Consider the following 23157-nt stretch of genomic DNA (forward strand, 5'->3'; position numbering starts at 1 on the left):
ATACTTTCTCTTAGGTGATTGGTTTCCTTTTGTCCGCACAGATTTTTTTCAGGACCTGAGCTCTTCCGTGTTAATGAATACTGCTCCTCAAACTGTCTTTAGAGATTGTCAAATTTTGGGAGTAGACAAATGTTACTTATTTTCAACACTTCTATGAAAAGTCACTTAGAATTGGGGCTTAAACCAGTGGGTTGTGACTTAGGCTTTACATTAGAATCACCTGGAGATCTTCTTCTTTCTTCTTCTTTCTTCTTTCTTCTTTTTTCTTCCTTCTTCTTCTTTAACCTGGGGATCTTCAAAAGAAAAAAAAAAAAAAGCCCAGCCAGCATGATGGGGGAAAATCAAACTGGACATTGCAGTATCTTCAAAACACTCCCCAGACTGCTAACTCTGGGAAACGAACTAGGGGTGGTAGAAGGGGAGGAGGGCGGGGGGTGGGAGTGAATGGGTGACGGGCACTGGGGGTTATTCTGTATGTTAGTAAATTGAACACCAATAAAAAATAAATTTAAACAAACAAACAAACAAAAAACACTCCCCAGGCGAGTCTAATGCAGTCAAGCTTGAGAAAACTGCTATATACTTTTTGACACCACCTTATTGTTGTTTTATTTTGAGACCTTTCTCTTCCCCAAAAGGCATGAATTTGCTTGGGAAATATAAATTAAGGGCAAGAGAAATTTCAGAAAATGGAAGAAGGCATAAAAGGAAAAGGCCATAGTCCTTTTCCACTGGCTGTGGAAGGGGAGAAGGTGAGGTTAATCCCAGCTGGTGCCTGCAGTTTTCTCCCTCCTGATGAACTCAGAGTAACTGTTCATTAGCCAGACCAGGGGAGGGGAGGGATCTGGTACAAATGCCCTATTTACGATACGTCCGGGTGACTCTGCCCTTCCTTTTTAGTTTGGCCTTTATTCATCGTCTTAAAATTTTCCGTTCCAACTTTTAGTCAACAGATTCTCAAACTTCAACTCTTCGCAGATGAGGATGGTGATGAAGAAGAAAAATACCTACCTGAGCTCTGCAAACATTTTTAGCAAACCCACACACAGGGCGCGTATAGTCTAGGGCACATAGCTAAGCCCTTTGTCAGTGCGAGGCCTCACTCCAACTGCACACTGCTTGGCTGGCAATCAAAATGGCTTCATCTTATTAGAAATCCCTGAGGCTTATGGAGTCAAAACTTGGACGTTTACCGTACACATTAACAGAACTTATTCCACAGGCTCATAATAAATCTTTATAACCACATATGGCCGAGTTATAAATATCAGCTGGGAAGAGCAGTAAAATCACAGCATACAAAAAAAGGTGTCTGCCTGCTTTGGAAGCACTTTAGACTTTATTAATTTACTTATTTTATCAAATGGCAACATTTCAGATGCTGAGGTGAAGTTAAATCACTGGCAATGTGAAGTGGAGAAACTAATAAAACACGAAAATCACTCCAAGAAAAACAACGCAACAATTAGTTCACTTAGTACATTCGTGGCAGGGGTGGGGAGGGGGCATAGTTCTTAAGACAAAAGAAAAGAAAAGAAAACACAGGGAATTCACTGGATTATTTTGTAATGCCAGGCAGGTGGAGGAAAGTTCTTTCTATTTGTTGTGGTTCTGATACCTTCCTCCTGAAATAAATGAAAGGTTGAACTGGGTCCTCATCCATGGGAAATGTAGGGCACATAATAAAGGAAAAAAAGTGTGGATATACCCCGGTGGCTCTCAGACATCCGAGCATTAGCCAGCCCAGGGCCACCTTTCTGTTTTCTGAAGCCTGTGTCCCCAGCAAGGCTGGCAGAGAGAGGACCCAGTCTCTTTGATGAACCGCTTGTGTCTGTTTATGCATGAAAGTGAAAGAGCCTGGGCAATGCAGCCTCAGCTTTACACACCTGGTTCCAAACCCAGAAGGCCCATTGCAGTTCTAAGGTGTCCTTTTGAAATGCTGTCACTGCCAAAAATCATGGGGCCAGATGTTACACTCTTTTCCCAGGGAATGACACTTGTATTTTGTGTCAACCTCTTTCTCCTCCAGTAACTCTTCCACCACCTTTCAAGGACCACAACATAAAGTGTTACCTCGACAAAGATACATTTATGTCAGGCAGCTTTTTGAGACCTAGGAAGAAAAAAATTTTCAAATCTAAGGAAATAGAAACTGTAATCAAACTGGTGATGATTCAGAATCTCTGTTTACTTTCTAACATTCTTTTACTAGAGAAATAGAAATACTAAAAAAAAAAAAAAAAAAAAAAAAAAGAAATAGAAATACTTTGGGTAGTTCTTACATTTGATGGTTTTCAAGATTACTAAGTGGTTCAATGTTCACTCTAAGACATACAGTGATGGGCATGGTTGGTGGCGTTTGCAGCCAGAACCTGTACATGGACTTTGAGGGCATAGGAAAAGGAATTTAAAAGATGGCTTTGGGAACCAAACCCACAAAATTTGATTACAAAAATTACATTAACCCTAGATTAGATGCATATAGGAGATATTCCATATCTTTTTGTTGTTGTTTACATTGAAAAATTCACTTATTAAGTATATCAAAATAGGATACATTTTTTAAATGTTTTATTATTTATTTATGAGAGACACAGAAAGAGGGGCAGAGACATAGAGGGAGAAGCAGGTTCCCTGCAGGGAGCACTTGATCCCGGGGCTCCAGGATCATGCCCTGAGGCAAAGACAGACACCCAACCACTGAGCCACCCAGGCGTCCCCAAAATAGGATAAATTTTAAAAGTATTTTTCATGTGGTTTGTGTGAGTTTCTCAAAATTATGTTGTCCATAAAGTGAGCTCAGAACCACCAAAACAGAAATACAAATATACATTCAATGCAGCATATTTTGATAGCTTCATACTTATTTTAAATTCTAGAAGGAAATGCAGTCTCAAAAATGTGAATTACTGAGAAATTTTAAAGGAATTAAGGAAAAGATTGTTCCATTTGCTTTTCTCCAATGAAAAAGATGTATTTTCTTTGTACTTTGGGGATGTTATAGTATTTTTATTTTTAAAGATTTTATTTATTTATTTGAGAGAGACAGAGACAGAGAGAGAAAGCACAAGCAGGGAGGAGAGGGAGAAGAAGCAGATTCCTCACTGAGCAGGGAGCCCAATCTCAGGACCCCAGGATCATGATCTGAACCAAAGGCCGACACTTAACCTACTGAGCCACCCAGGTGCCCTGATGTTATAGCATTTTAAAATTGTATTTTGCCAAAGAATTAAAAGGAAATGAATATGTATGTATGATCTATGCATATTGTTTTAGGGGGAAAATCTATTTTTTACCAGGGTTAGGTACATGCTACTGAACTACCTGCCTACTTGCTATGTATAGAAGGGGGACTCTAAGGGCTGGAATTGAAGGTTGCAGACAGCATCATTTACATTAGAATTCAGTTATCCAAATACTATCTCGGGAGGCCTTTTTTGTCATGGTGGTTCTGTCACCCTGATGCTCCACCAAGAAAACAATCCCATTTTGTTCATATGGGCCCAACTTAAATTTCAGGAAACAAAAGAGCGTAGTAAAGAAAGCAAAATACAACACCTTATATTCTTTCTAATTACGGCTCATAAGCACTGAAATGAACCATGCATTTAAAAAACATTATGTCTATAAAGAACTTATTAAACTCAACAGCAAAGAAACAATCCAATCATGAAATGGGCAAAAGACATGAACAGAAATCTCACAGAGGAAGACATAGACATGGCCAACACGCACATGAGAAAATGCTCTGCATCACTTGAAATCAGGGAAATACAAATCAAAACCACGATGAGATACCACCTCACACCAGTGAGAATGGGGAAGATTAACAAGGCAGGAAACCACAAATGTTGGAGAGGATGCGGAGAAAAGGGAACCCTCTTACACTGTTGGTGGGAATGTGAACTGGTGCAGCCACTCTGGAAAACTGTGTGGAGGTTCCTCAAAGAGTTAAAAATAGACCTGCCCTATGACCCAGCAATTGCACTTTTGGGGATTTACCCCAAAGATTCAGATGCAATGAAACACCGGGACACCCGCACCCCGCTGTTTCTAGCAGCAATGTCTACAATAGCCAAACTGTGGAAGGAGCCTCGTGTCCATCGAAAGATGAATGGATAAAGAAGATGTGGTTTATGTATACAATGGAATATTAGTCAGTCATTAGAAATGACAAATACCCACCATTTGCTTCAACGTGGATGGAACTGGAGGGTATTATGTTGAGTGACGTAAGTCAGTCAGAGAAGGACAAACATTATATGGTCTCATTCATTTGGGGAATATAAAAAATAGTGAAAGGGAATAAAGGGGAAAGGAGAAAAAAATGAGTGGGAAATATCAGAAAGGGAGACAGAACATGAGAGACTCCTAACTCTGGGAAACGAACAAGGGGTGGTAGAAAGGGAGGTGGGTGGGGGGTGGGGGTGACTGGGTGACGGGCACTGAGGGGGGCACTTAATAGGATGAGCACTGGGTGTTATTCTATATGTTGGCAAATCGAACACCAATAAAAAATAAATTAAAAAAGAAACATTATGTCTAAACTTTGAGATCGACCCACATGATTGCTAAGTAAATAAAAATTATTGCAGGATGATTATTAAAGACACCCTCAGTGTTTTTGAATCACCTACACTTGTGGGCACTTGCTACATGGCAGAGGGCCCTCCACACTGGATTAGCTAAGTATCAAGCATTCTCCACTTTTTCCATGTAAAATTCATAGAAACCACAACTATTACAATGACTCATTATAAATTGCATACATGTTGTATATATGTTGTCAAAATGTCAACAGGGGCACTCAATCTCCAAGTTATATCATTATTTTTTAAACAACCTATTGTACTTTCAATGGGTCGATTTTCTTAGAAATGAAATATCTATTGCATACCAGCTCATCACACTTCAGGCCACTCCCCACTGCGTTTATCCCTGACCTAGAATTTCCTGGATGGGGCTGTTGTAAGACAGGCTCTAAGATCTATAATAACATAGGAGAGTTTTTATGTAACATAAGGTGACTTTCTTCTCATTATGGGAGATAAGATAAAATTAAACACAAGCCTTTGCTAACAAGATTATATTTCCTGTATCTTAAAGTACGTGACATTTAGCTTTCTGGAAATCTCTGCTGACAAGTAAGGGCGTAAACAATATTCAAAGATTCAGACAAAGACTTTTCCTTCAAAGTCATGGCCAGGTGAATCTTTGGCTTCCATGTGCATTTCAGATGGCAGCTCTATATCAGGAACTTTTGGCAATTCTTTCTCAAATAAGCATTCATCTATTGCCAAAGAAAGCACCTACAGGATTGGTGCAAAGTTCTGTTAAGTAAAGACAATGCATGTATCCTACAGGAGGAGAAGGTATAGAGTCTACACAAGGAAGGAGCCACACCAATCTATACAGTTTGTCGTAATCTGTGGATTAGTTTTGAGGATTTCACCTTTCTGGGCTCCAGAGAAATAAAACCTAAGTGTACAGCACCAGGCCTATACTTTAGGAAGGGCCTTGAAATACCTACTGGCTGGCTGATTTAGGGCAAAACCTGAAACATGTTTAAAATCCAATCTCCAAATTAACTGGAGGGCAGTTCTGTAAGTTCAGATATTGGAACAGCTGGATTTATAGACAATTGGAGACCAGGCTTTCGCCTTCAGTGTCAGGTAATTTTGGGGGTGGGTGGGAGGGAGGGCAAGGAATGTTTATATTAAATTTTATTCCTCTCTGAATAAGTACTCCCCTCCCAGCCGGTTAGAGAGAGACTCCTAAAGGTAGCCCTGGTGTAAAACACATGTGCTAAAATAAGCACGGCTTTCAGCACCTATTTGCAGGAGCTGGTTCAATCTTTTTTTTTTTTTTTTTAAGATTTTATTTACTTATTCATGAGAGACAGAGGCAGAGACACAGGCAGAGGGAGAAGCAGGCTCCACGCAGGGAACCCGATGCGGGGACTCGATCCCGAGTTTCCAGGATCACCCCCTGAGCCGAAGGCAAACACTCAACCACTGAGCCACCTGGGTGCCCCAGGAGCTGGTTCAATCCTAAACACACTTTTCTTCTCTCTATCCAAAGCCTTCAATGGAAAAGTGGGGGCCAGTGTGAGAGAAACTGAAGGAAGAAGTGGAATTAACAGCACATTATAGGACAGAGGAGCCCAGCAATGGAGGGATCCTCAGGGAAAACTTTGGGCACCCAAGATTTTCAGGGACTCTTCTCTTGTTTAGAAGTATAGCCCCAGAGTCTACACCAGGGTGCCAGGTCCATAGAAGGCATTTAATAAATAGGTACTGAATTGAAGTGAATCAATAACAAGCCAGGTGAATATGTATATCAATTGATTAATTCATCTACCTACTCTCTTAAAAATATTTAGTGGATCCTAAAGCAGCTGATGTAGAGGCTATACAGAAAGATGTCCTTGTCCCCCATGGCAATCTCTAGGGGGGTGGGGCAGGTGGGGGAGAAGTGATCAAATATGGCCTATGTCACTAGGTACCCAGAGCCATTTGGAGACCTCCCATTGGAGGTGATATGAGCTGAGCCATGAGGGGCTCCTAGCAGTGGTCTGCAAATACTTGGGAGTTACTGGAGCACAAGATCACCGTGACAAAGCAAACTCTGGTCCCCGTGCTTGTGCTGATGTGCCCTTCTACACCAACTCCCTACTCTGCCTCCAAGCCCCAGGTCATATGCCAGCTTGAGGTGGCATCCCCTCCAAACACTCACATAAACAGATCAAACAACCTGAAATCTTAACAGAATGATATTCTCGGACTTGTCCACTACAGCTGTCTGCAAGCCCAAATTCCTGAAATTGTGACTTCTAGGTCTTGGGTGTGGCCTGGGCCTGGGGATATTTAAAAGCTCCCACGTGGATGGAACTGGAGGGTATTATGCTGAGTGAAATAAGTCAATCAGAGAAGGACAAACATTATATGGTCTCATTCATTTGGGGAATATAAAAATAGTGAAAGGGAATAAAGGGGAAAGGAGAAAAAAATGAGTGGGAAATATCAGAAAGGGAGACAGAACATGAGAGCCTCCTAACTCTGGGGTGGTGGAAGGAGAGATAGGCGGGGGGTGGGGGTGACTGGGTGGCGGGCACTGAGTTGGGCACTTGATGGGATGAGCACTGGGTGTTATTCTGTATGTTGACAAATTGAACACCAATAAAAATAAATTTATTTAAAAAAATAAAAAAATAAAAGCTCCCACCCCCATCCCAGAAAATCACCTAACAAGACAGTTATTTTCAGCTGTGCCCAAGTCAATGATTGTTTCTTTCTCTTTCCCTTTTATTTTTCCTGCATTTTCCATGGAGAACTAAAAGGTTTATATACCTTGTATCACTTTTGCAGGCATGCTGCACAGATTGACAAAGGGTTAAAGCTGTTGGGCTGGCTGAGAGACAGGGGCACCCGAAATGGCGGACATCTCAAATTGGGTCAAAATGGCTGATCTTCCCGCCAAGGCAGCCATGACCACCACGTCATCTCCAGTAAATCGAAATCTAGACAGGAAACCAAAACTTTCCATCTGGGACTTTCCAGCCAGGGGCCACCCTCCATCATCTGTACTATCCCCATCCCCATCACCTAGGGACACGGTGTTCCCTTGCCTAATTTGGGATCCAGACCCAGAACCAATAAGGGCTTAAAACCCCCCACACTCCCCAACCCAGGCGCGACTTCCCTGACTCAGGCCACCTCTCTTGAGTCACGGAACCTCGCCCTGGAGCGCTCCCCATTAAAGCACTCTCGAACCTACTGCCTGGCTCTTTTTTTATTTCTCCGCCGTTCATTTGGAAAAAATCTAACAAAAGCACTTGGAATATTCTGCATATTGAGGGGAACATTCTATCTAAATAATCCACTATTCAATCTTTTATCTCCTCAGATCAACTGCTGGGCCTCCATCCTCTCGGGACTGGAGTAATACACAGCTCTTCTGACTATTCTTTAAATCATATATAAAAGCAAAGACAAATGTATGAGATGAGGTGGCCGAGTGGTTAAGGCGATGGACTGCTAATCCATTGTGCTCTGCACGCGTGGGTTCGAATCCCATCCTCATCGCTTGATCTCCTGACTGTCTGTGTGAAGTTTTAGTGCTTTGTGAGCAAACTGTTTCTAGTGGATATAAGAAGAATCCCTATGGCAAGCAGATTCAAGTGTCACATAAGAGGATCTAAAAATATACATCTGTGCCTTGGAATTAGTACCCAAATCAGGCTAGAAAACAAAGTGTTTTGCCAACTAATGAGCAATGCCAAAGAACAGCTCCTTCCTGATGGTGTTCAAGAGGCACAGAAACCTCAGCCAGACTTCTGAGTTGGCCAAACCTGGCTTGGCTGCCTGCCACAGCACCGTATCAGCTGAAGTCAGGGAGCTGGCTGCCAATGACACCCCCCCTTCCATTGATGAAATAGAACCGATTTCTTCAATGGAAGGGTATGTCTGGAAACCTCCTGCCCTGTGTAGGCTGCCAGGCCTGTGGACACGGCTCAGCGGATCGAGGGTACAGAGGAAGCCCAGCTCGTGGAACACAGGTGCTGTCTGGCCTCTTTGCATGCCTGGGGCCCAAATGAGGGGCTCCTGTGGGTTCAGCGGTTGATAGGACCTGCGTTCTGGAATCTGGAAGCTCCCAGAACTGGTGCTGAAAGATCCTGTCCTGAGTCATGTCAACTCTGCACCTACTTCCCTTACAGGATTTGGGGCACAATTCCATGACCACCTACTGCCTTTGAGGTTTCTCAGCCACACAGCAGGATAAAAAAAGGCACGCAAGGCATGAATTAGCATGGTGTGAAAAGAAAAGTCAGTAAAAGGAGTCCAGGGTGTGAGGAGGTAGGAAAACATGTTCTGCAAGAAAAGGGATGTTGATATGCTGAGAGACAAGTGCTGGGCAAATCGACAGGCCCGTCTTTTTTCTGAACAGCTACTCCTACCTTCATTGCACTTCGCTGTTTACAGAATTCCTCAGACCTCTCTCATTTCACTCTGGGGGCGTCAGCTGGGAGGAAGAGAACCTGCAGCAGTTAACAGCAACAAGCCATGTTTTCGAATAGGAACATCAGTGTAAAAAAATTCAGTAAAGGACCTCCCATCCCATCGGTGTTCACATATGTCTCACCTGCAGATCCAGATGCTGCCAGCAATGCTGACTTATCCCTAGGACAGAAGAAGGAAACTTCTACTCAGTCTCCGTCCAGAAGGGCTGCCTGGGGGCAGGGCTTGTATCCAGCTCGCACATCCTTCTGAGCCCTGGAGGTCCTGGCAGCAACCCCCAGCCCAGCAGGGGCGTCTCCACTCTACCCACCCCCGCCCCCCCCCCCCCCGGGCTTCGTACAAGCCAACTTTCTGCCACTACTGCAGAATATAAGACAGGGAAAGGTGCATTCTTCACCACACTCACCTACACCCACCAACACCCAAAAATGTAAGTGACACACTCACAAAGGAAAATGAGATGCCTTTTATATAATTCAAAACAGAGACACAAGTACATGGAATGGCTTGTCCACACATGCCATAACACAACACACAGAAATCTGCTTTGCAGAAAGCCAAAAAGCTGAACAATTTTGAGATTTGCATTTACATAAGCACACTGTTTATTGTTTTCTTATTAAAACAATGAAATAATACATGGCAGATTTTGAGAAGTATAAAAATTAGTATAAAAGAAGTAGAAAGTTACCAATCATGCTTCCTTTCTGATAGTTACTATGATTTTTAAAAATATATCTACATTTATGTATAATGTATATCATAATGTAAATCAAAAATGTATAATCATATTTGATATGCAATTTTGAATTTAGTGTTTTAGCTTTGAATTTCTTTTCCTTTTCCAACTTCAAATGTGGATTATTTTTAGTATGCAAAAGTAAAATATTGCCAAAATTTAAAAAAATATGGAAGTGAGACTTTCTACAACAGGTGTTAGTGAGGATGTGAAGAAAGCAGAACCCTCATGCACTGTTGGTGGGAATGCAAACTGGTGCAGCCACTCTGGAGAAAACTGTATAGAAGTTTTTCAAAAGCTTAAAAATAGAACTACCCTATAATCCAGCAATTGCACCACTGGGTATTTACACAAAGAATACAAAAATATTCAAAGGGATACATGCACCCTTATGTTTATAGCAGTATTACCTATAATAGTCAAATTATGGAAACAGTCCACTATCCATTGACTGGATGGGATATTATTCAGCCATAAAAAAGAATGAGATCTTGCTATTGGCAACAACATGGATACAGCTAGAGAGCATTATGCTGAGTGAAGTAAGTCAGCCAGAGAAAGACAAATACTATATGACTTCACTTGTATATGGAATTTAAGAAACAAAACAGATGTGCAGAGGGTCAAAAAAAAAACCAAACAAACCAAAAAACAGATTCTGAAAAAACTGCTGGTCATTATAAAGGGGGGGGGATGGGTTAAACAGCTGACAGGGATTAGGGAGGGCACCTGTGGTGAGCCCTGGCCTTGTATGGGGTGTTGAAGCACTTTTAATGGTACACCTGAAACTAATATTACTGTATGTTTACTAACTGGAATTTACATAAAAACTTAAGAAAAAAGACTTTCTAGTAATTCCCACCCCCTCCCATAATTATCTTTGAAGTTTTGCTGCATAATCTGACAATTATTTTTCTTTTCCTGATGTACATGCATTCTTAAATTTTTGTCCTGAGAGCATGTCATTATATGTTCTTTGAAAATACTATGCTAATTGTGACATATGTATCTTAGAGATGCACCAGAATTAGCTAATCTTTTTTCCCTATTGAATCTGTTTCTCCAGTTAGATTATTTAACACCTTTTAACCAAGTTTGTTGATGGGCAGAGTCTCATCTTTGGCATCATTGCTGGTGATTTCCCTCAGAATAAAGTCTTTGAACAAAAATAGGGAATCACAGCACAAGAACTTTTAGTCAGCTTGATACATATTTTTAGGCTTCCTTCACAAAATACGAGCACTTTTCTACATTTGATTATAATTTTAACCAATTTAAGATATTTGGTTAAGACATCTTTGACATTTTGAGTCATTACATCTTATTAATTTCACCTTGAGATTTCTTTCATAGAAAAGCATTTCTCTAACATGACAGCAGCTAGATTTTCACATATTTTTCTGTATTGTAAATTCTTTTCTACTTGTTTTCATTTTTTTCCATTTCACTCTGTAGGTCACATAATGTGATGATGTTTTGTTTTCTCTTTCTAAAACGAGCAAGTAATTGTTCAGCATCTCTTTAAAGATATTCTTTGATCAGAGGTGGTTCTTTTAACAGTTAATCCAGGCCACCCATTTCTGACCTATCATTGATTAGGCACTGATGCTACCTGGTTTGACTTTTTGTAGCTTAAAGCATGGTGACTAAGCAAGTGGGTACTGAATTAGATGGTGCTGTGCAAAAACCTGCCATTAATTGTGTGACTTTGTGAAGTTGTACACAAACTCCCTAGCCTCTACATAAGGTTGTTGGAGGAAGGGAAATGTGCCATTCAGGAAAGTCATGGCATGGTATTTACCACAGGTGGTTTACAAATGGTAGCTACTGTTATGTGTTGTATTTTGTAGCTGCCAAGAGGAGCCACTCCCAGAGTTCTTCTCTTTTTTTAAGTCCTGGCTATTTTGGTGGTTATCTTTTAAGAAAAATTCCTCTAACATTTTTAAAAGAAATCCCATCGATATTTTGATTGTTCAACTAATATGACATTGTGGCATAATCATTCAACCTCTGTCAGTTACCAAGATTTTATGATCTTCAGGCAAATTTTGTGGTGTTTATGTTTTACTTTTGCACATTTATTCTTAAAGCCATTTGTTCTTTTGCTCATGGGCTTCATATATTTTATCTTTTTTGGATAAATGATTGCTTGTGAATAAATGAAAGCTATTTAGTTTTGGTATGTTTGTTTTGTATCTAGCAACATTATCTTATTGCTCTGTTGGTATTCTAAAATTGTAACTGATTTTTCAGGCTTCCTAAGAATTCAGTTATATTATCTGCAAATAAAAACTATGCCATCCCTTCTCCACAGTGCATGCCTCTCCTCTGTTAATGTATCTTGGAGAATCAGCTACAACACCCAGAACAATACTGAAAACAGTAGTGTCAGAAGTCATCCTGCAGAGTAGCCCTTTTTTTCTTACTTTCTATCTCTGCCTATATGCTGAGCAATTTTTAAAAATGATTTTATTATTTATTCATGAGAAACACAGAGAGACAGAGGCAGAGACACAGGCAGAGGGAGAAGCCTGATGTAGGACGGTGCCAGGTCTCCCAGCTCATGACCTGAGCCAAAGGCAGATGCTCAACCACTGAGCCACCCAGGGGCTCCTATGTTGAGCAATCTCACATCCAGTCTTCTCTGTGCCTCAGTTTCTACATTGGTTTAAGGTAAATATCAACAGCACTTACCTAAGAGGTAACTCACTGCTGATCAACCTTCTGTAATTCATTACTGCATCTGCCTATACCTGCTCTCCTTCCTTCTCTATTCATTTCACAATTTTCTTCCACCTAAACTCCTTCCCTCTTTTTTACAGTGAGTCCCTCAGATGGCGATTATTTCTGGGGCCAGGTTTTACCATCTCTCTGAAACTGCTCATTTTTTCCTCTCTCACCAGAGGACAGGTGTTGCCTGTCCACACTGTTGGGCTGAGAGCCTCCTCCTGAGATTCAGTTCCAGGCGAGGGGTTGAGAGGAAGAACTGAAATTCCTTTGTGGTTTGGTAAATTCAGAATTGAGGTATCTTGCAAAGATTTTCAATGCAGGAAATTCTGGAAAGACATGGTCTGGCTTTGGATTCAGTGATTTGAGGTAACTTCAAATATAAGCTGTGATGAATAAGCAGTGGATTTTCAGTTATAATGCTGCCACATATTAATATTCTAGATTCCTGACCACAGACTATGATCACTGTATTATTTACAAATGTTTTCCCTTCCTAATAATTTCTCTCCAAAAAGAAGATAAATCATAATTTGAGCATTTTGGTCTTGATCTATGGCCACATACAGGCATCCTCATGGTTTATCTTTATGATTCTCATCTCATGAGAAATGAGAGTTACGTAGCAATCAGCTGTGAGATTGATTCAACCCTGATCTTGTTTTGCTTCAATTTAGCAATTCCTCAATGGTGTATCAGTCCATCAATCAAGAATATGAGGAAGAGAGATGACAGCAAATTGGATGAAACTGAGAGATGAATATAATAATATCCTTATTGGCAAGTTCTATGTTTTAGTCTAAAAGTGTATTCTTCAATAAAAAGACTCAAAAGTTGCAATAATTCTTCTGGTGACTTGCTTTAAAGTGGGGGGAAGGGTTGGTGAGTGGCAGGTGTTGAGACTGGGAGGTAGAAGGACCTGGACACAGTTCCCTTGGGGCCAAGCAAATCCCAAATCAGCCTGAAGTGGTGGTTAAGAAGTCATAGGAGCTACTCCCTGGCTCCCACCACTTACTGGTTATGTGGCCCTTGGGAATTTGCTTTTCTTATCCTTACCTCAGTTTCCACATTTGTAAAATGGGAATAATAATAGGATGCATAGGGTTATTAGAAGATATCTATGAGTTACTGTGCATAAAATGCAGAGGGCATTTATTTATTTATACTCTGTATAAATGCCTAGCTTAGGGTAAGTGCTACGTAAGTGTCTGTTTCAAATTTCCAGTGAAGCTGTGGCTACTATAGGGAGTTAGTGGGCTGGACGGATGGTCCATTTTGTGGAGGTAATGGTGAGGGTGGAACTGAGAAGGACCAGGAGTCTAGGCAATTGCAGAGCTGCCAGGCCAGGCCTCAGGTTATCAGCAATTAATTCTGTGAGCAATGTCAGATACAGCTTTACATGTGGGTAAAGAGATTTTGAGAGCTAAGGGGACCTGTCCAAGGCCCGGTTGAACAAGTGGCGAGGTGAAGGGCACGGTGACAGAATTCGGTGTGGCCAGGAGGATGCTGAATGGAGCTCCATCACACCCCACCTGGGCTGGGAGGTCTGTTCCCAAAACAAACAGAGAAGATCTTGCTGCCGGTAACACTGCTATTTCACAGCAAGAAGAAATGAGCAAAAAGAAGGTAGGAAAGAGATGAGAGGAGAAATAGCATAGGAAAACACTTCTCTTGACTGTGTTCTCTGATTGTAGAGGTCCAAAAGAAATACCTGTGGAAGGGGAGAATTCCCCTAAATATCAAAGTATATGATTTGTATGGAATGAGTTCCATGAAAAATAAATCTCCCTTCACTGACTAAAAATGTATTATATTTATTCAACAATCTTTCAACAATGAAAACATGACCCATTATATTTATCTCCATTTTTTACAATTTTTGAGATGACAAATCCGTCATAACTTGGCTATGAATCTATATTTTGCTAACTTGACAACAATCAAAACACTGAACAACCCAGTTTAAAAATGGTCCAAGGACCTGAATAGACAACTTCTACAAAGAAGATATTCAAATGGCCAATAAGCACTTAAAACGATCCTCATTACTAATCATAAAGGAAGTGCAAATCAAAAGTGCAGCTTAACACCACTTCACAGATATTAGGATGGCTATTACAAAAGAAAATTAAACAAACACAAAAAACAAAATAGCAAGTGATAACAAGAAGGTGGAGAAATTGGAGCCCTGGTGCATACTGGTGGAAATGTAAAATGATGCAGCTGCTATGGAAAACTGTATGGTGGTTCCTAAACAAATTAAACGTAGATTTACCATATGATCCAGCAATTTTACTTCTTGGTATACACCCCCAAAGAACTGGAAGCAGGGATTTTAAGAGATATTTGTACACCAATGTTTATGTCCAACTGTCAAAAGGTAGAAGCAATCAGAGTGTCCACTGACAGATAAAGGGATGAACAAAATGTGGTATTGCATAAAATGGATAATTCAGCTTTTTTAAAAAAGGAAATTTTGATATATGCTATGATATGGATGAGCTTTGAAAACATTATACTAAGTGAAACAAGCCAGACACAAAAGGACAAATATAGTAAGATATCTCTACCACTTATTTGAGGTACCTAGAATAGTCAAATTCATGGAAACAGAAGTGGAATGCTTGTTTTCAGGGGCTGGAGGAATGGGAAAGGGGGAGTTGCTGTTTAATGGATATAGAGATTTAGTCTGGGACGATGAAAAAGTTCTGGAGATGGATGGTAGTGATGGTACAAAGCAATGTGAATGCACTTAATGCCACTGAACTGTACCCTGAAAAATGGTCAAAATGATCCATTTTATATTATGTATATTTTATCACAAGTTCTCTGTACTCTGACACATCCTAACTGCCACGGGCTTGCCTGAATGTCTTATAAATGTTCCACTGTCTTCATGTAGACATTGATATTATGAATTTTCCTCCCAGCAAGAAGAGTAGCAAGGAGATGTCAATTGCAGATATTGATAATCTGTTAACCAACAGCTCTGATAAGAGTTGAAGTCACCCTCATATTGCTACTCATTACCTTAAATAATTTTTGATTAGTAATGTCTGCCTTCAGAACTGTCTATTTTTTAAACTTCAGAATGTTATATATAACATTTATAAAATTCCCAATGCTATTTGCTCACATTTTGACTTTAGTGTTTGTTTTTTGGAGAGGAAAGATTAAAATGATGCCAAATATGAGAAAGAATCACTGGAAATTATGGAGAATTTCAGTGCATGATGAGGAGAATTTTAAATATATCTAAAATGAACAGATTCATTTAGCTTACTCACCCTGACTCAAGGCATCTACATTTAGAAATACAGGCCTACTCCTATCCCATTTTGAAAGTTGTCAAAGCATGTTTATGGATCTCTCTATACGAAAAGCAGTCTTTTTTACAGGCAAATTTTTCTTCTTAAAAAAATCAAAATGTTGTGTTTAAACCGAGCTTGAAATCTAGCCTTGACTTAAATATTACCCCAATGAGCAATTCTAGGTACATTTCCTTCTCTGGCACAATGAACAAGCCTTAGAAAGTTAGAGATGCCAGCAGGGCTCTTTGGGGAAATGCCTTAAAAATCCCAAAGAAAGGCCAGAAGAGACTGTTTGCCCCTTTTGCTTATTCCACCTTTTAAAAGATCATTTCCTCTCCGACACTTAGAGCAGAGTAATCATAGCAGGGGTTAGAGAAGTTCTACTTCAATCTTTGGAATGTCGTAAGTTTCCATATGATTCCAAATTCTGCCTTTGGATTGTAATAGGAGCAGAAATTGCTAATTTGGCCCAGGCAGGTGGTTTATAGGAATGGGAAGTCCTGGGAAGCACCCAAGGTGGTTGGAGCAGGGAGACTTATTCCATTCACGTAAGTGTTTGCAGACAGAATACCAACTGTCCCTGTCTTGCCAGGCTTCTACCATGCAGAGAGAGTGCAGGGAGGGGGCTGTTCATGGAGGAGGGCGCACCTTAGGAAAACCTGAATTCTGTAATATGAAAACGTGCCCTGGAAGCTAGACAGATGAAGTCAGTCAAAAATGGCCCCTAAATGATGCAGAGGATATTTTCCTCTGAATAATCTGTGTTTTTAATAAAAATCAACTATATTCTATATTCTTTAGCCCTAATATTTTTCTACTTCCAATTGATCAGAATTGGAATAAACAGAATTGGAATAAACAGAATTTTATAGAACTGGGCTTTAAAAAAATAGTGGCTTTAGCTACTATTATTAAGTCCATGCACTGAGTCAGGCACTGTGTAAAAACTATTATTATTTCAATTAATTCTCACAACTCCATGATTATTATGATTCCAGGTTTACCAATAAGGACATTAAGTTTCAGAGAATGTACATGAATTCCCCAAAGTTCCTTAAATCCTAAGTGAAGGAGCTAGGATTTAAATGTAAGGCTTGTCTTACTCCAAAGCCATTGCTCTTGCCCACTATACTAGATTACGAGTCTGTATTAGGGGATACAACCATACAATAACGCCATGGCTCTTACTGAATTATATCAAAATAGGTTATATATAACTTTAAACCTTTTTGCTTTTGAAAACCTTCTGCTGCTAAAAAAAAAAATACTGAAAATTGTATTTTAAAATAGTACTTCATCAGAAGCCGTAAGTCTAGCCTAGGGCCAATTAATTTTGGGATCCACAATGGTCATTAACATAATATATGTCCTGAGAAGTCTTATAGGTAGAAGGTGTTTAATATGTGAATTAATCAGTTTTTACTACAAAAATGTTGCATAACAACACCTCCCATCTCAACAGCTTACAATTATCGTGTATTTCTTGCAAGTCTGCAGGTTAGCTGTGCTGGTTCAGGAGGAAACTGCAGGTCACACACAGATCTGGTGCATTTGTACATCTTTCAGTGAGCCAGACTGAAGCAGAAGTGCTTACCTGGAGAAGGCTTTTCTCATGATGGTGAGCAGAAGTACAAGAGACCAAGTCAAACCATACATATGATTTGAATTTAAATCTTCTGCTTGGATGTGGCATGTATCATATCCACTCACATTTCATTGGTTTAAGTGAGTCACCCAACAACAATGGGGTGAAGAGATAGCTCCTCCCATGGAGCAGGGAGGGAAGATGTGTATATTTACTTAACATTAATACATTCCATATAAGATCATATAAGTCACAAACTTATACCATCACATAATACTCTTCTTTTTTAAAAACTTTGTTTTCTTCAAATCTCAAGATGTGACTGTTCCCTCAGCAGAATTTGAGGTGATTTGGGGAAATTGAAAAAAAAAATCTCTTATTTGTAAAGTACTATGCTGAATTTGCAAAGATTCCTCACTTCAAAGAATTTTATTGACTGACATAGTGATATATTTTTGTTCTATTCTCAAAACAGCCTATGGATAAATTATTATAATCTATTTATTACAAGTAGAAAATCTGAGTCCCATAGATATTTGGAATTTTCCAAGTTAAAACAGTAGAACTGGTGCAAAATCCTAGATTTCCATCTCCCGGTCAGTTTGGAAAAACATGCCCCATAGTTATGTGAGTTCAATGGTGATAAAAAGATACAAGCTGCACTTAGTAAGGTTAGAGGTTACAAGATCACCTTTTGCATGGAGTTGATCTAAAATGTGTTTTAGACCTATACTAACCAGAATAAAACACACTAAGGAAGAACCAAAGAAATGTCTAGATATTTAGAAAGAAAATAAGGCTATTATCCTGAAAACCTATTTATCACATTATATTTGAAGTATAAAAGTTTTTCTTAATCCAGTTGAGTTTGTCCCAAGGATAAAGTTGCTGTCCAAAAAATAACGATAGGCTTCTCTTCCTTTTCCTTTTTTGTAATCACCTAGGAAATAATGGTGGCTCTCACTATCTTCCTCCTTTTATCTTTCAAAGGTGACAAAAGAAAAAAAAAAAAAACACAACCTGTTTTTCTGTCTTTCACCTATAGCCAAATAGATATACCAACACAGGGGCAGCCCGGGTGGCTCAGCGGTTTAGCGCTGCCTTCAGCCCAGGGCCTGATCCTGGAGTCCCTGGGATCGAGTCCCACGTCGGGCACTCTGCATGGAGCCTGCTTCTCCCTCTGCCTGTGTCTCTGCCTCTGTGTGTGTGTGTGTGTGTGTCTCTCATGAATAAATAAATAAAATCTGAAAAGAAAAAAAAGAAGATATACCAACACAGACTTCCAAATATTCAATCTTGGGTTGCATCTTGGTTATACTCTTGTAGCAAAAGGGATCTGGAAAATGATAATTGGTTCTTAAGAATAAATAAGGAAAACAAGTCACAAAATGGTAATCTCAAAAGGCATGAGTAAACTCTGTGCCCAGTGAATTGGCTGGGATGTGTGTTAGTCTAGCTTGACCTGTGCTGATTGTATGGCTCTCTCACACCATAACCCTGCCTCACTGCAGCCCTGCTGTGCAAATCCTCTGTGTTACAGAGTCATTGCCGCCTTCTGTGGCTTAATCATTTTCTTTCTGGAACCCATGAGAAAGAGTGAAGATGGAGGTGAGGGATCTGGGAGAAATGAAGAATAAGAAAAAGGAACAGCTAGCTCCAAAAGGATAGAAAGTGAAAGAAACAACATCACCTTGGGACTATTTCTAAATAAGGTAGATTTTCGAGGATTAAATGGAGCAGGAAATAATCTGTCTTGTATATTAAGCTTAAAAATGTGGTATGGCATAGAGAAAAGCAGATAGATTTTGCTGAGTTCATATCATGACTATGCTTCTTACCAGCTGTGTCACTTTGGACTGGTTTATTCTGTGATTCTTGGGTTATCTGGAATATGAATATAATAACAATTACCTGGCAGCCTTATCATTACTGTGATAATTAACTGAGATACTGCATAAACTGTTCAATGTAGCCAGAGGGCTGAAAATGACCTAAAAATATTTCACATTAACTTGCAGAAAGTACTTTAAATTTGTAATTAGTTGCTAACATTTAAAATTTAGAAATTTCACTTGAAAATTTAGATATTAGGCTGTTCTTAAAAATTTGGAAGACCTGCTGTTTTGGTTTTTCTGTTGCTGTCTAACAAAAATCTAATAAAATCTAATGACTTAAAAAAAAAAAAGAGCAAAATCACTTCTTTTGCCCACCAATCTGCAATTTGGACGGAGCTCAGTGTGGAAAGGTCTTTTGCTCAAATCACATCATATTAGCTGATAGTAGCTCATTGGAGGCTGGAAGATCTACTTCTAAGATGGCTTTCTCTCATGGCTGGCAGGTTAGTGCTGGCTGTGGGCTGGGAACTCATCCAAAACTGAGGTTTTGGGGCCTCAGTCTCTGTCTTGACATGGGCCCCTATGTGTTCTGAGCTTACTCATACTAGGCTTACTCTCTCAAGGATGAATGTTCCCAAGAAAAAGCCAAAAGAAGTTGTATTACCTTTTATGATCTAACCATGGACATCATATAATATCGCTTCTGCCAGTCTATTTATAGAATCTCTCCCCCAAGATTTCAAAAGGAGGAGCCATAGACTCCAGTTCCTAATGAGGAAAGACAAAGTTCTTGAAGAGCATATGGATTTTTCAATGCTGTTATTATCATTTCTACAAGGTATAATTTATCATACCTGGTCAATTGGGCTTATGTTTTTACATGGCCACAGTCAGTGGAATCTGAGTCATAACTGTGCCATTAACAGAAATGGTCCAGAAATTACTCCCCCTCTTGGCTACCCAACATTCAGCCTGATCTCTAGTTCCATTTACTAGGCTAGGAATTTACAATATTATCTCCATATACCAAAGTTTAGAGAAAAATGAAGTATCAGCCTGCTACACTCCCTAGAGTAGATTTGCTTTGTCAAGCTGTGAAGAGCAGCCAGCTAAATAAGGAGGTGGTGGGTCTATGGAAAAGGCTGCTATCACCCAGAATTGTGTGTGTACTTTTAAAACTGTATTTTTTGACCTCTGAGAAAGCAAAAGCCTCATCAACACAATATTCAAAAGGAAGAACAAGGTTCTTTAAAGTTGAAGAGCTCACATACTCACATTGCAGATCACTGGGCTATACAAAATCAGGTGGTTTAAAGGATAAGGCAGAGTTATGGACGACCTGGGTTAGTCGTAAAGGAGTGCTAAGCCACAGAGACGAGGAGAGAAGTCTTTGTCTTTCTCTTTTTCCTTTTTTCTCTCCTTCTTCTTTTCCCTTTTCTCTCTCTCTCTTTCTTTCTTTCTTTCTTTCTTTCTTTCTTTCTTTCTTTCTTTCTTTCTTTCTTTCTTTCTTCTTTCTTTCTTCTTTCTTTCTCTCTCTCTCTTTTCTCTCTCTCTTCTTTCTCTCTCTCTCTCTCTCTCTAGCTCTCTCTCTCGCTTTCTCCCTCCCTCCCTCCCTCCCTCTGGCTGCAGGCATTTAAGGGAATCTCTATCAGGTCACTGGTTGAATACTGAGACAATAATTCAGAGACTTCAGAGACCACACACAACCAGAAGTATAATCTTAGTGAAAATAGTCTGGAAAAGGCAAAAAACACATAACTTCTCTAATCAACTACTTTAACAAACCTCAACAATCAGCACCAGCAATCTCTGGGGAAAGGAGAGACATTGATTTCTAGAGTTACCACCTTATAATATTAAAATGTCTAGTTTTCAACAACAAAAAATTAATAAGGCATTCAGACAGGAAAGTATGGTCCATTTACAGGAAAAAATAAATCAACAGAAACCATACTTGAAGAAGCCCAGGACTTACTAGGCAAAGATTTTAAATCAGCTGCCTTAAATATAATCAAAGAACTAGAAGAAACCAGAGAAACAATGTAAAAACAACATGAAAAGATCAATAGTGATAGAAGCAACTCTGCATACAGGGATAAGATCAATGGAATTACTGATTTTATTACCAATAAGATCAATAGAAGAGCTAATTTATCATCTAAAACCATGGAAGACAGGGCATCCCGGGTGGCTCTGAGGTTTAGCACTGCCTTCGGCCCAGGGCATGATCCTGGAGACTTGGGATTGAGTCCCACGTTGGGCTCCCTGCATGGAGCCTGCTTCTCCCTGTGCCTGTGTCTCTGCCTCTTCTCTCTCTCTCTCTCTTTCTCTTGGATAAATAAATAAAATCTTTAAAAAAAAACATAGAAGACAGAAGACAGTGACATAGCATTAATAAAGGAATGGAAAAAACTGTGTCAGTCAAGAATTTTATAACCAGCAAGATTATTCTTAAAAATTGAGAAGGAAATGAATACACAACAGAATAAACAAAAAATGAAGGGGTTCATTGTTAGCATATCTGGCTAACAAGAAATATTAAAGGGATCCCTTCTGGCTGAAGTGCAAGAAACCTAGATGGTAACTTGAAACCATACAAAAAGCCATACAAAGCAATAAAGAACTCTGATACAGGTCATTTCATATAAAGGCCAGTATTATTGCATTTTTGGTTATAACTCCTCTATTTCCTATATGATTTTAAAATATATATATATATATCTTTATGCCATCATAAATCTATGTCAGTGGGTGTATAATGTATGAAGATGTAATTTGTGGAGTAAAGAACAGCATGAAGGTGAAGAATGAAACTGTATAGGAGCAGAGTTATCATATGTTATTGAACCAAAATTGGCATCAATTTAAACTGGACTTTTATAAATTTAGGATCTTCATTTTAACTCCCATGGTAACCAGTAAGAAAATGGTGTACCATAAATAATAAACTAAGAACAAACAAGTCAAATGGGGGAGATAAGAAACAACAAAGGTATAAGATATACAGAAAGCAAATATGCAAAACAATTACAGACAAATATGCCTCATAAATACAGATGCAAAATCCTCAAAAAATGATAACAAAGCAGGTCCAAGAGCATATTAATAGAATTATACATTATGATCAAGATAGGCTTTATTCCAGGAATACAGAGTGGTTCAACATATGAAAATCTGTCAATGTAATGCCTCACATGAAGAGAATTAAGGGTAAAAACAGACATGATTCTCTCAACTGGCTCAGAAAGGCATTTGAGATCATCCAACACTTTCATGATCAAAACAAAATGCACTTGAAAACTAACGATAAAGTTGAACTTGCTCAGCATGATAAGGGCATTTATGAAAAACTCAAAGCTAACTTACTCAGTGATGAAATACTGAAAGCTTCCCCCTAAGTTTAGGAACAAGACAAGGATGCCTGCTTTCACCCGTGCCATTCAACATTGTACTACAAAGTTCTAACCAAAGCAATTAGGCAAGAAAAAGAAATAAAAGGCATCCAAACTGAATATGAAGAAATGAAACTATCTCTATTTACAGAAGCCATGATTGTATAAATAGAAAAATCTAAAGAATACACACACACACACACACACATACTACTATAGTTAATAATTTTAGCAAAGTTGTGGTATATAGGATCAGAATGCAAAATTCAGATGTGTTTCTTCATGCCAGCAATGAGCAATCCAAAAATAAAATTAAGAAGACAATTCCATTTATCATAGGATCCAAAAGAATAAAATACCTAGGAATAAATTTAACTAAGCTGGCAAATGATTTGTTAACTGAAAACTATAAAACATTGCTGAAAGAAACTAAAGATCTAAATAAATGGAAAGACATCTATATTTGTGGGTTGGAAGATACAATATTGTTCAGATGGCAAAGCTACCCAAAGTGATTTACAGAATCAATTCAATCCCTACCAAAATTCCAA

At 39.2% G+C, this 23157-nt stretch overlaps 1 long non-coding RNA gene and 1 other non-coding gene across 2 annotated transcripts in view; one reads left to right on the forward strand and one right to left on the reverse strand.

Annotated features, from left to right (window-relative positions):
- Positions 1-1386: 1386 nt before the first annotated feature.
- LOC144298772 (uncharacterized) overlaps positions 1387-23157 on the reverse strand; it is a 45285-nt gene continuing 23514 nt past the window's right edge. Inside the window, exon 4 of the long non-coding RNA XR_013365657.1 lies at positions 1387-2113. This is a non-coding gene — a long non-coding RNA (uncharacterized LOC144298772). The remainder of the gene's footprint in view (positions 2114-23157) is intronic.
- On the forward strand, positions 8003-8084 carry TRNAS-GCU (transfer RNA serine (anticodon GCU)). Its single transcript has one exon. It is a non-coding gene; the product is annotated as a tRNA-Ser (tRNA).

This window comes from Canis aureus, chromosome 26, assembly GCF_053574225.1.
Source record: "Canis aureus isolate CA01 chromosome 26, VMU_Caureus_v.1.0, whole genome shotgun sequence".
In the NCBI taxonomy this organism is placed as follows: Eukaryota; Metazoa; Chordata; class Mammalia; order Carnivora; family Canidae; genus Canis; species Canis aureus.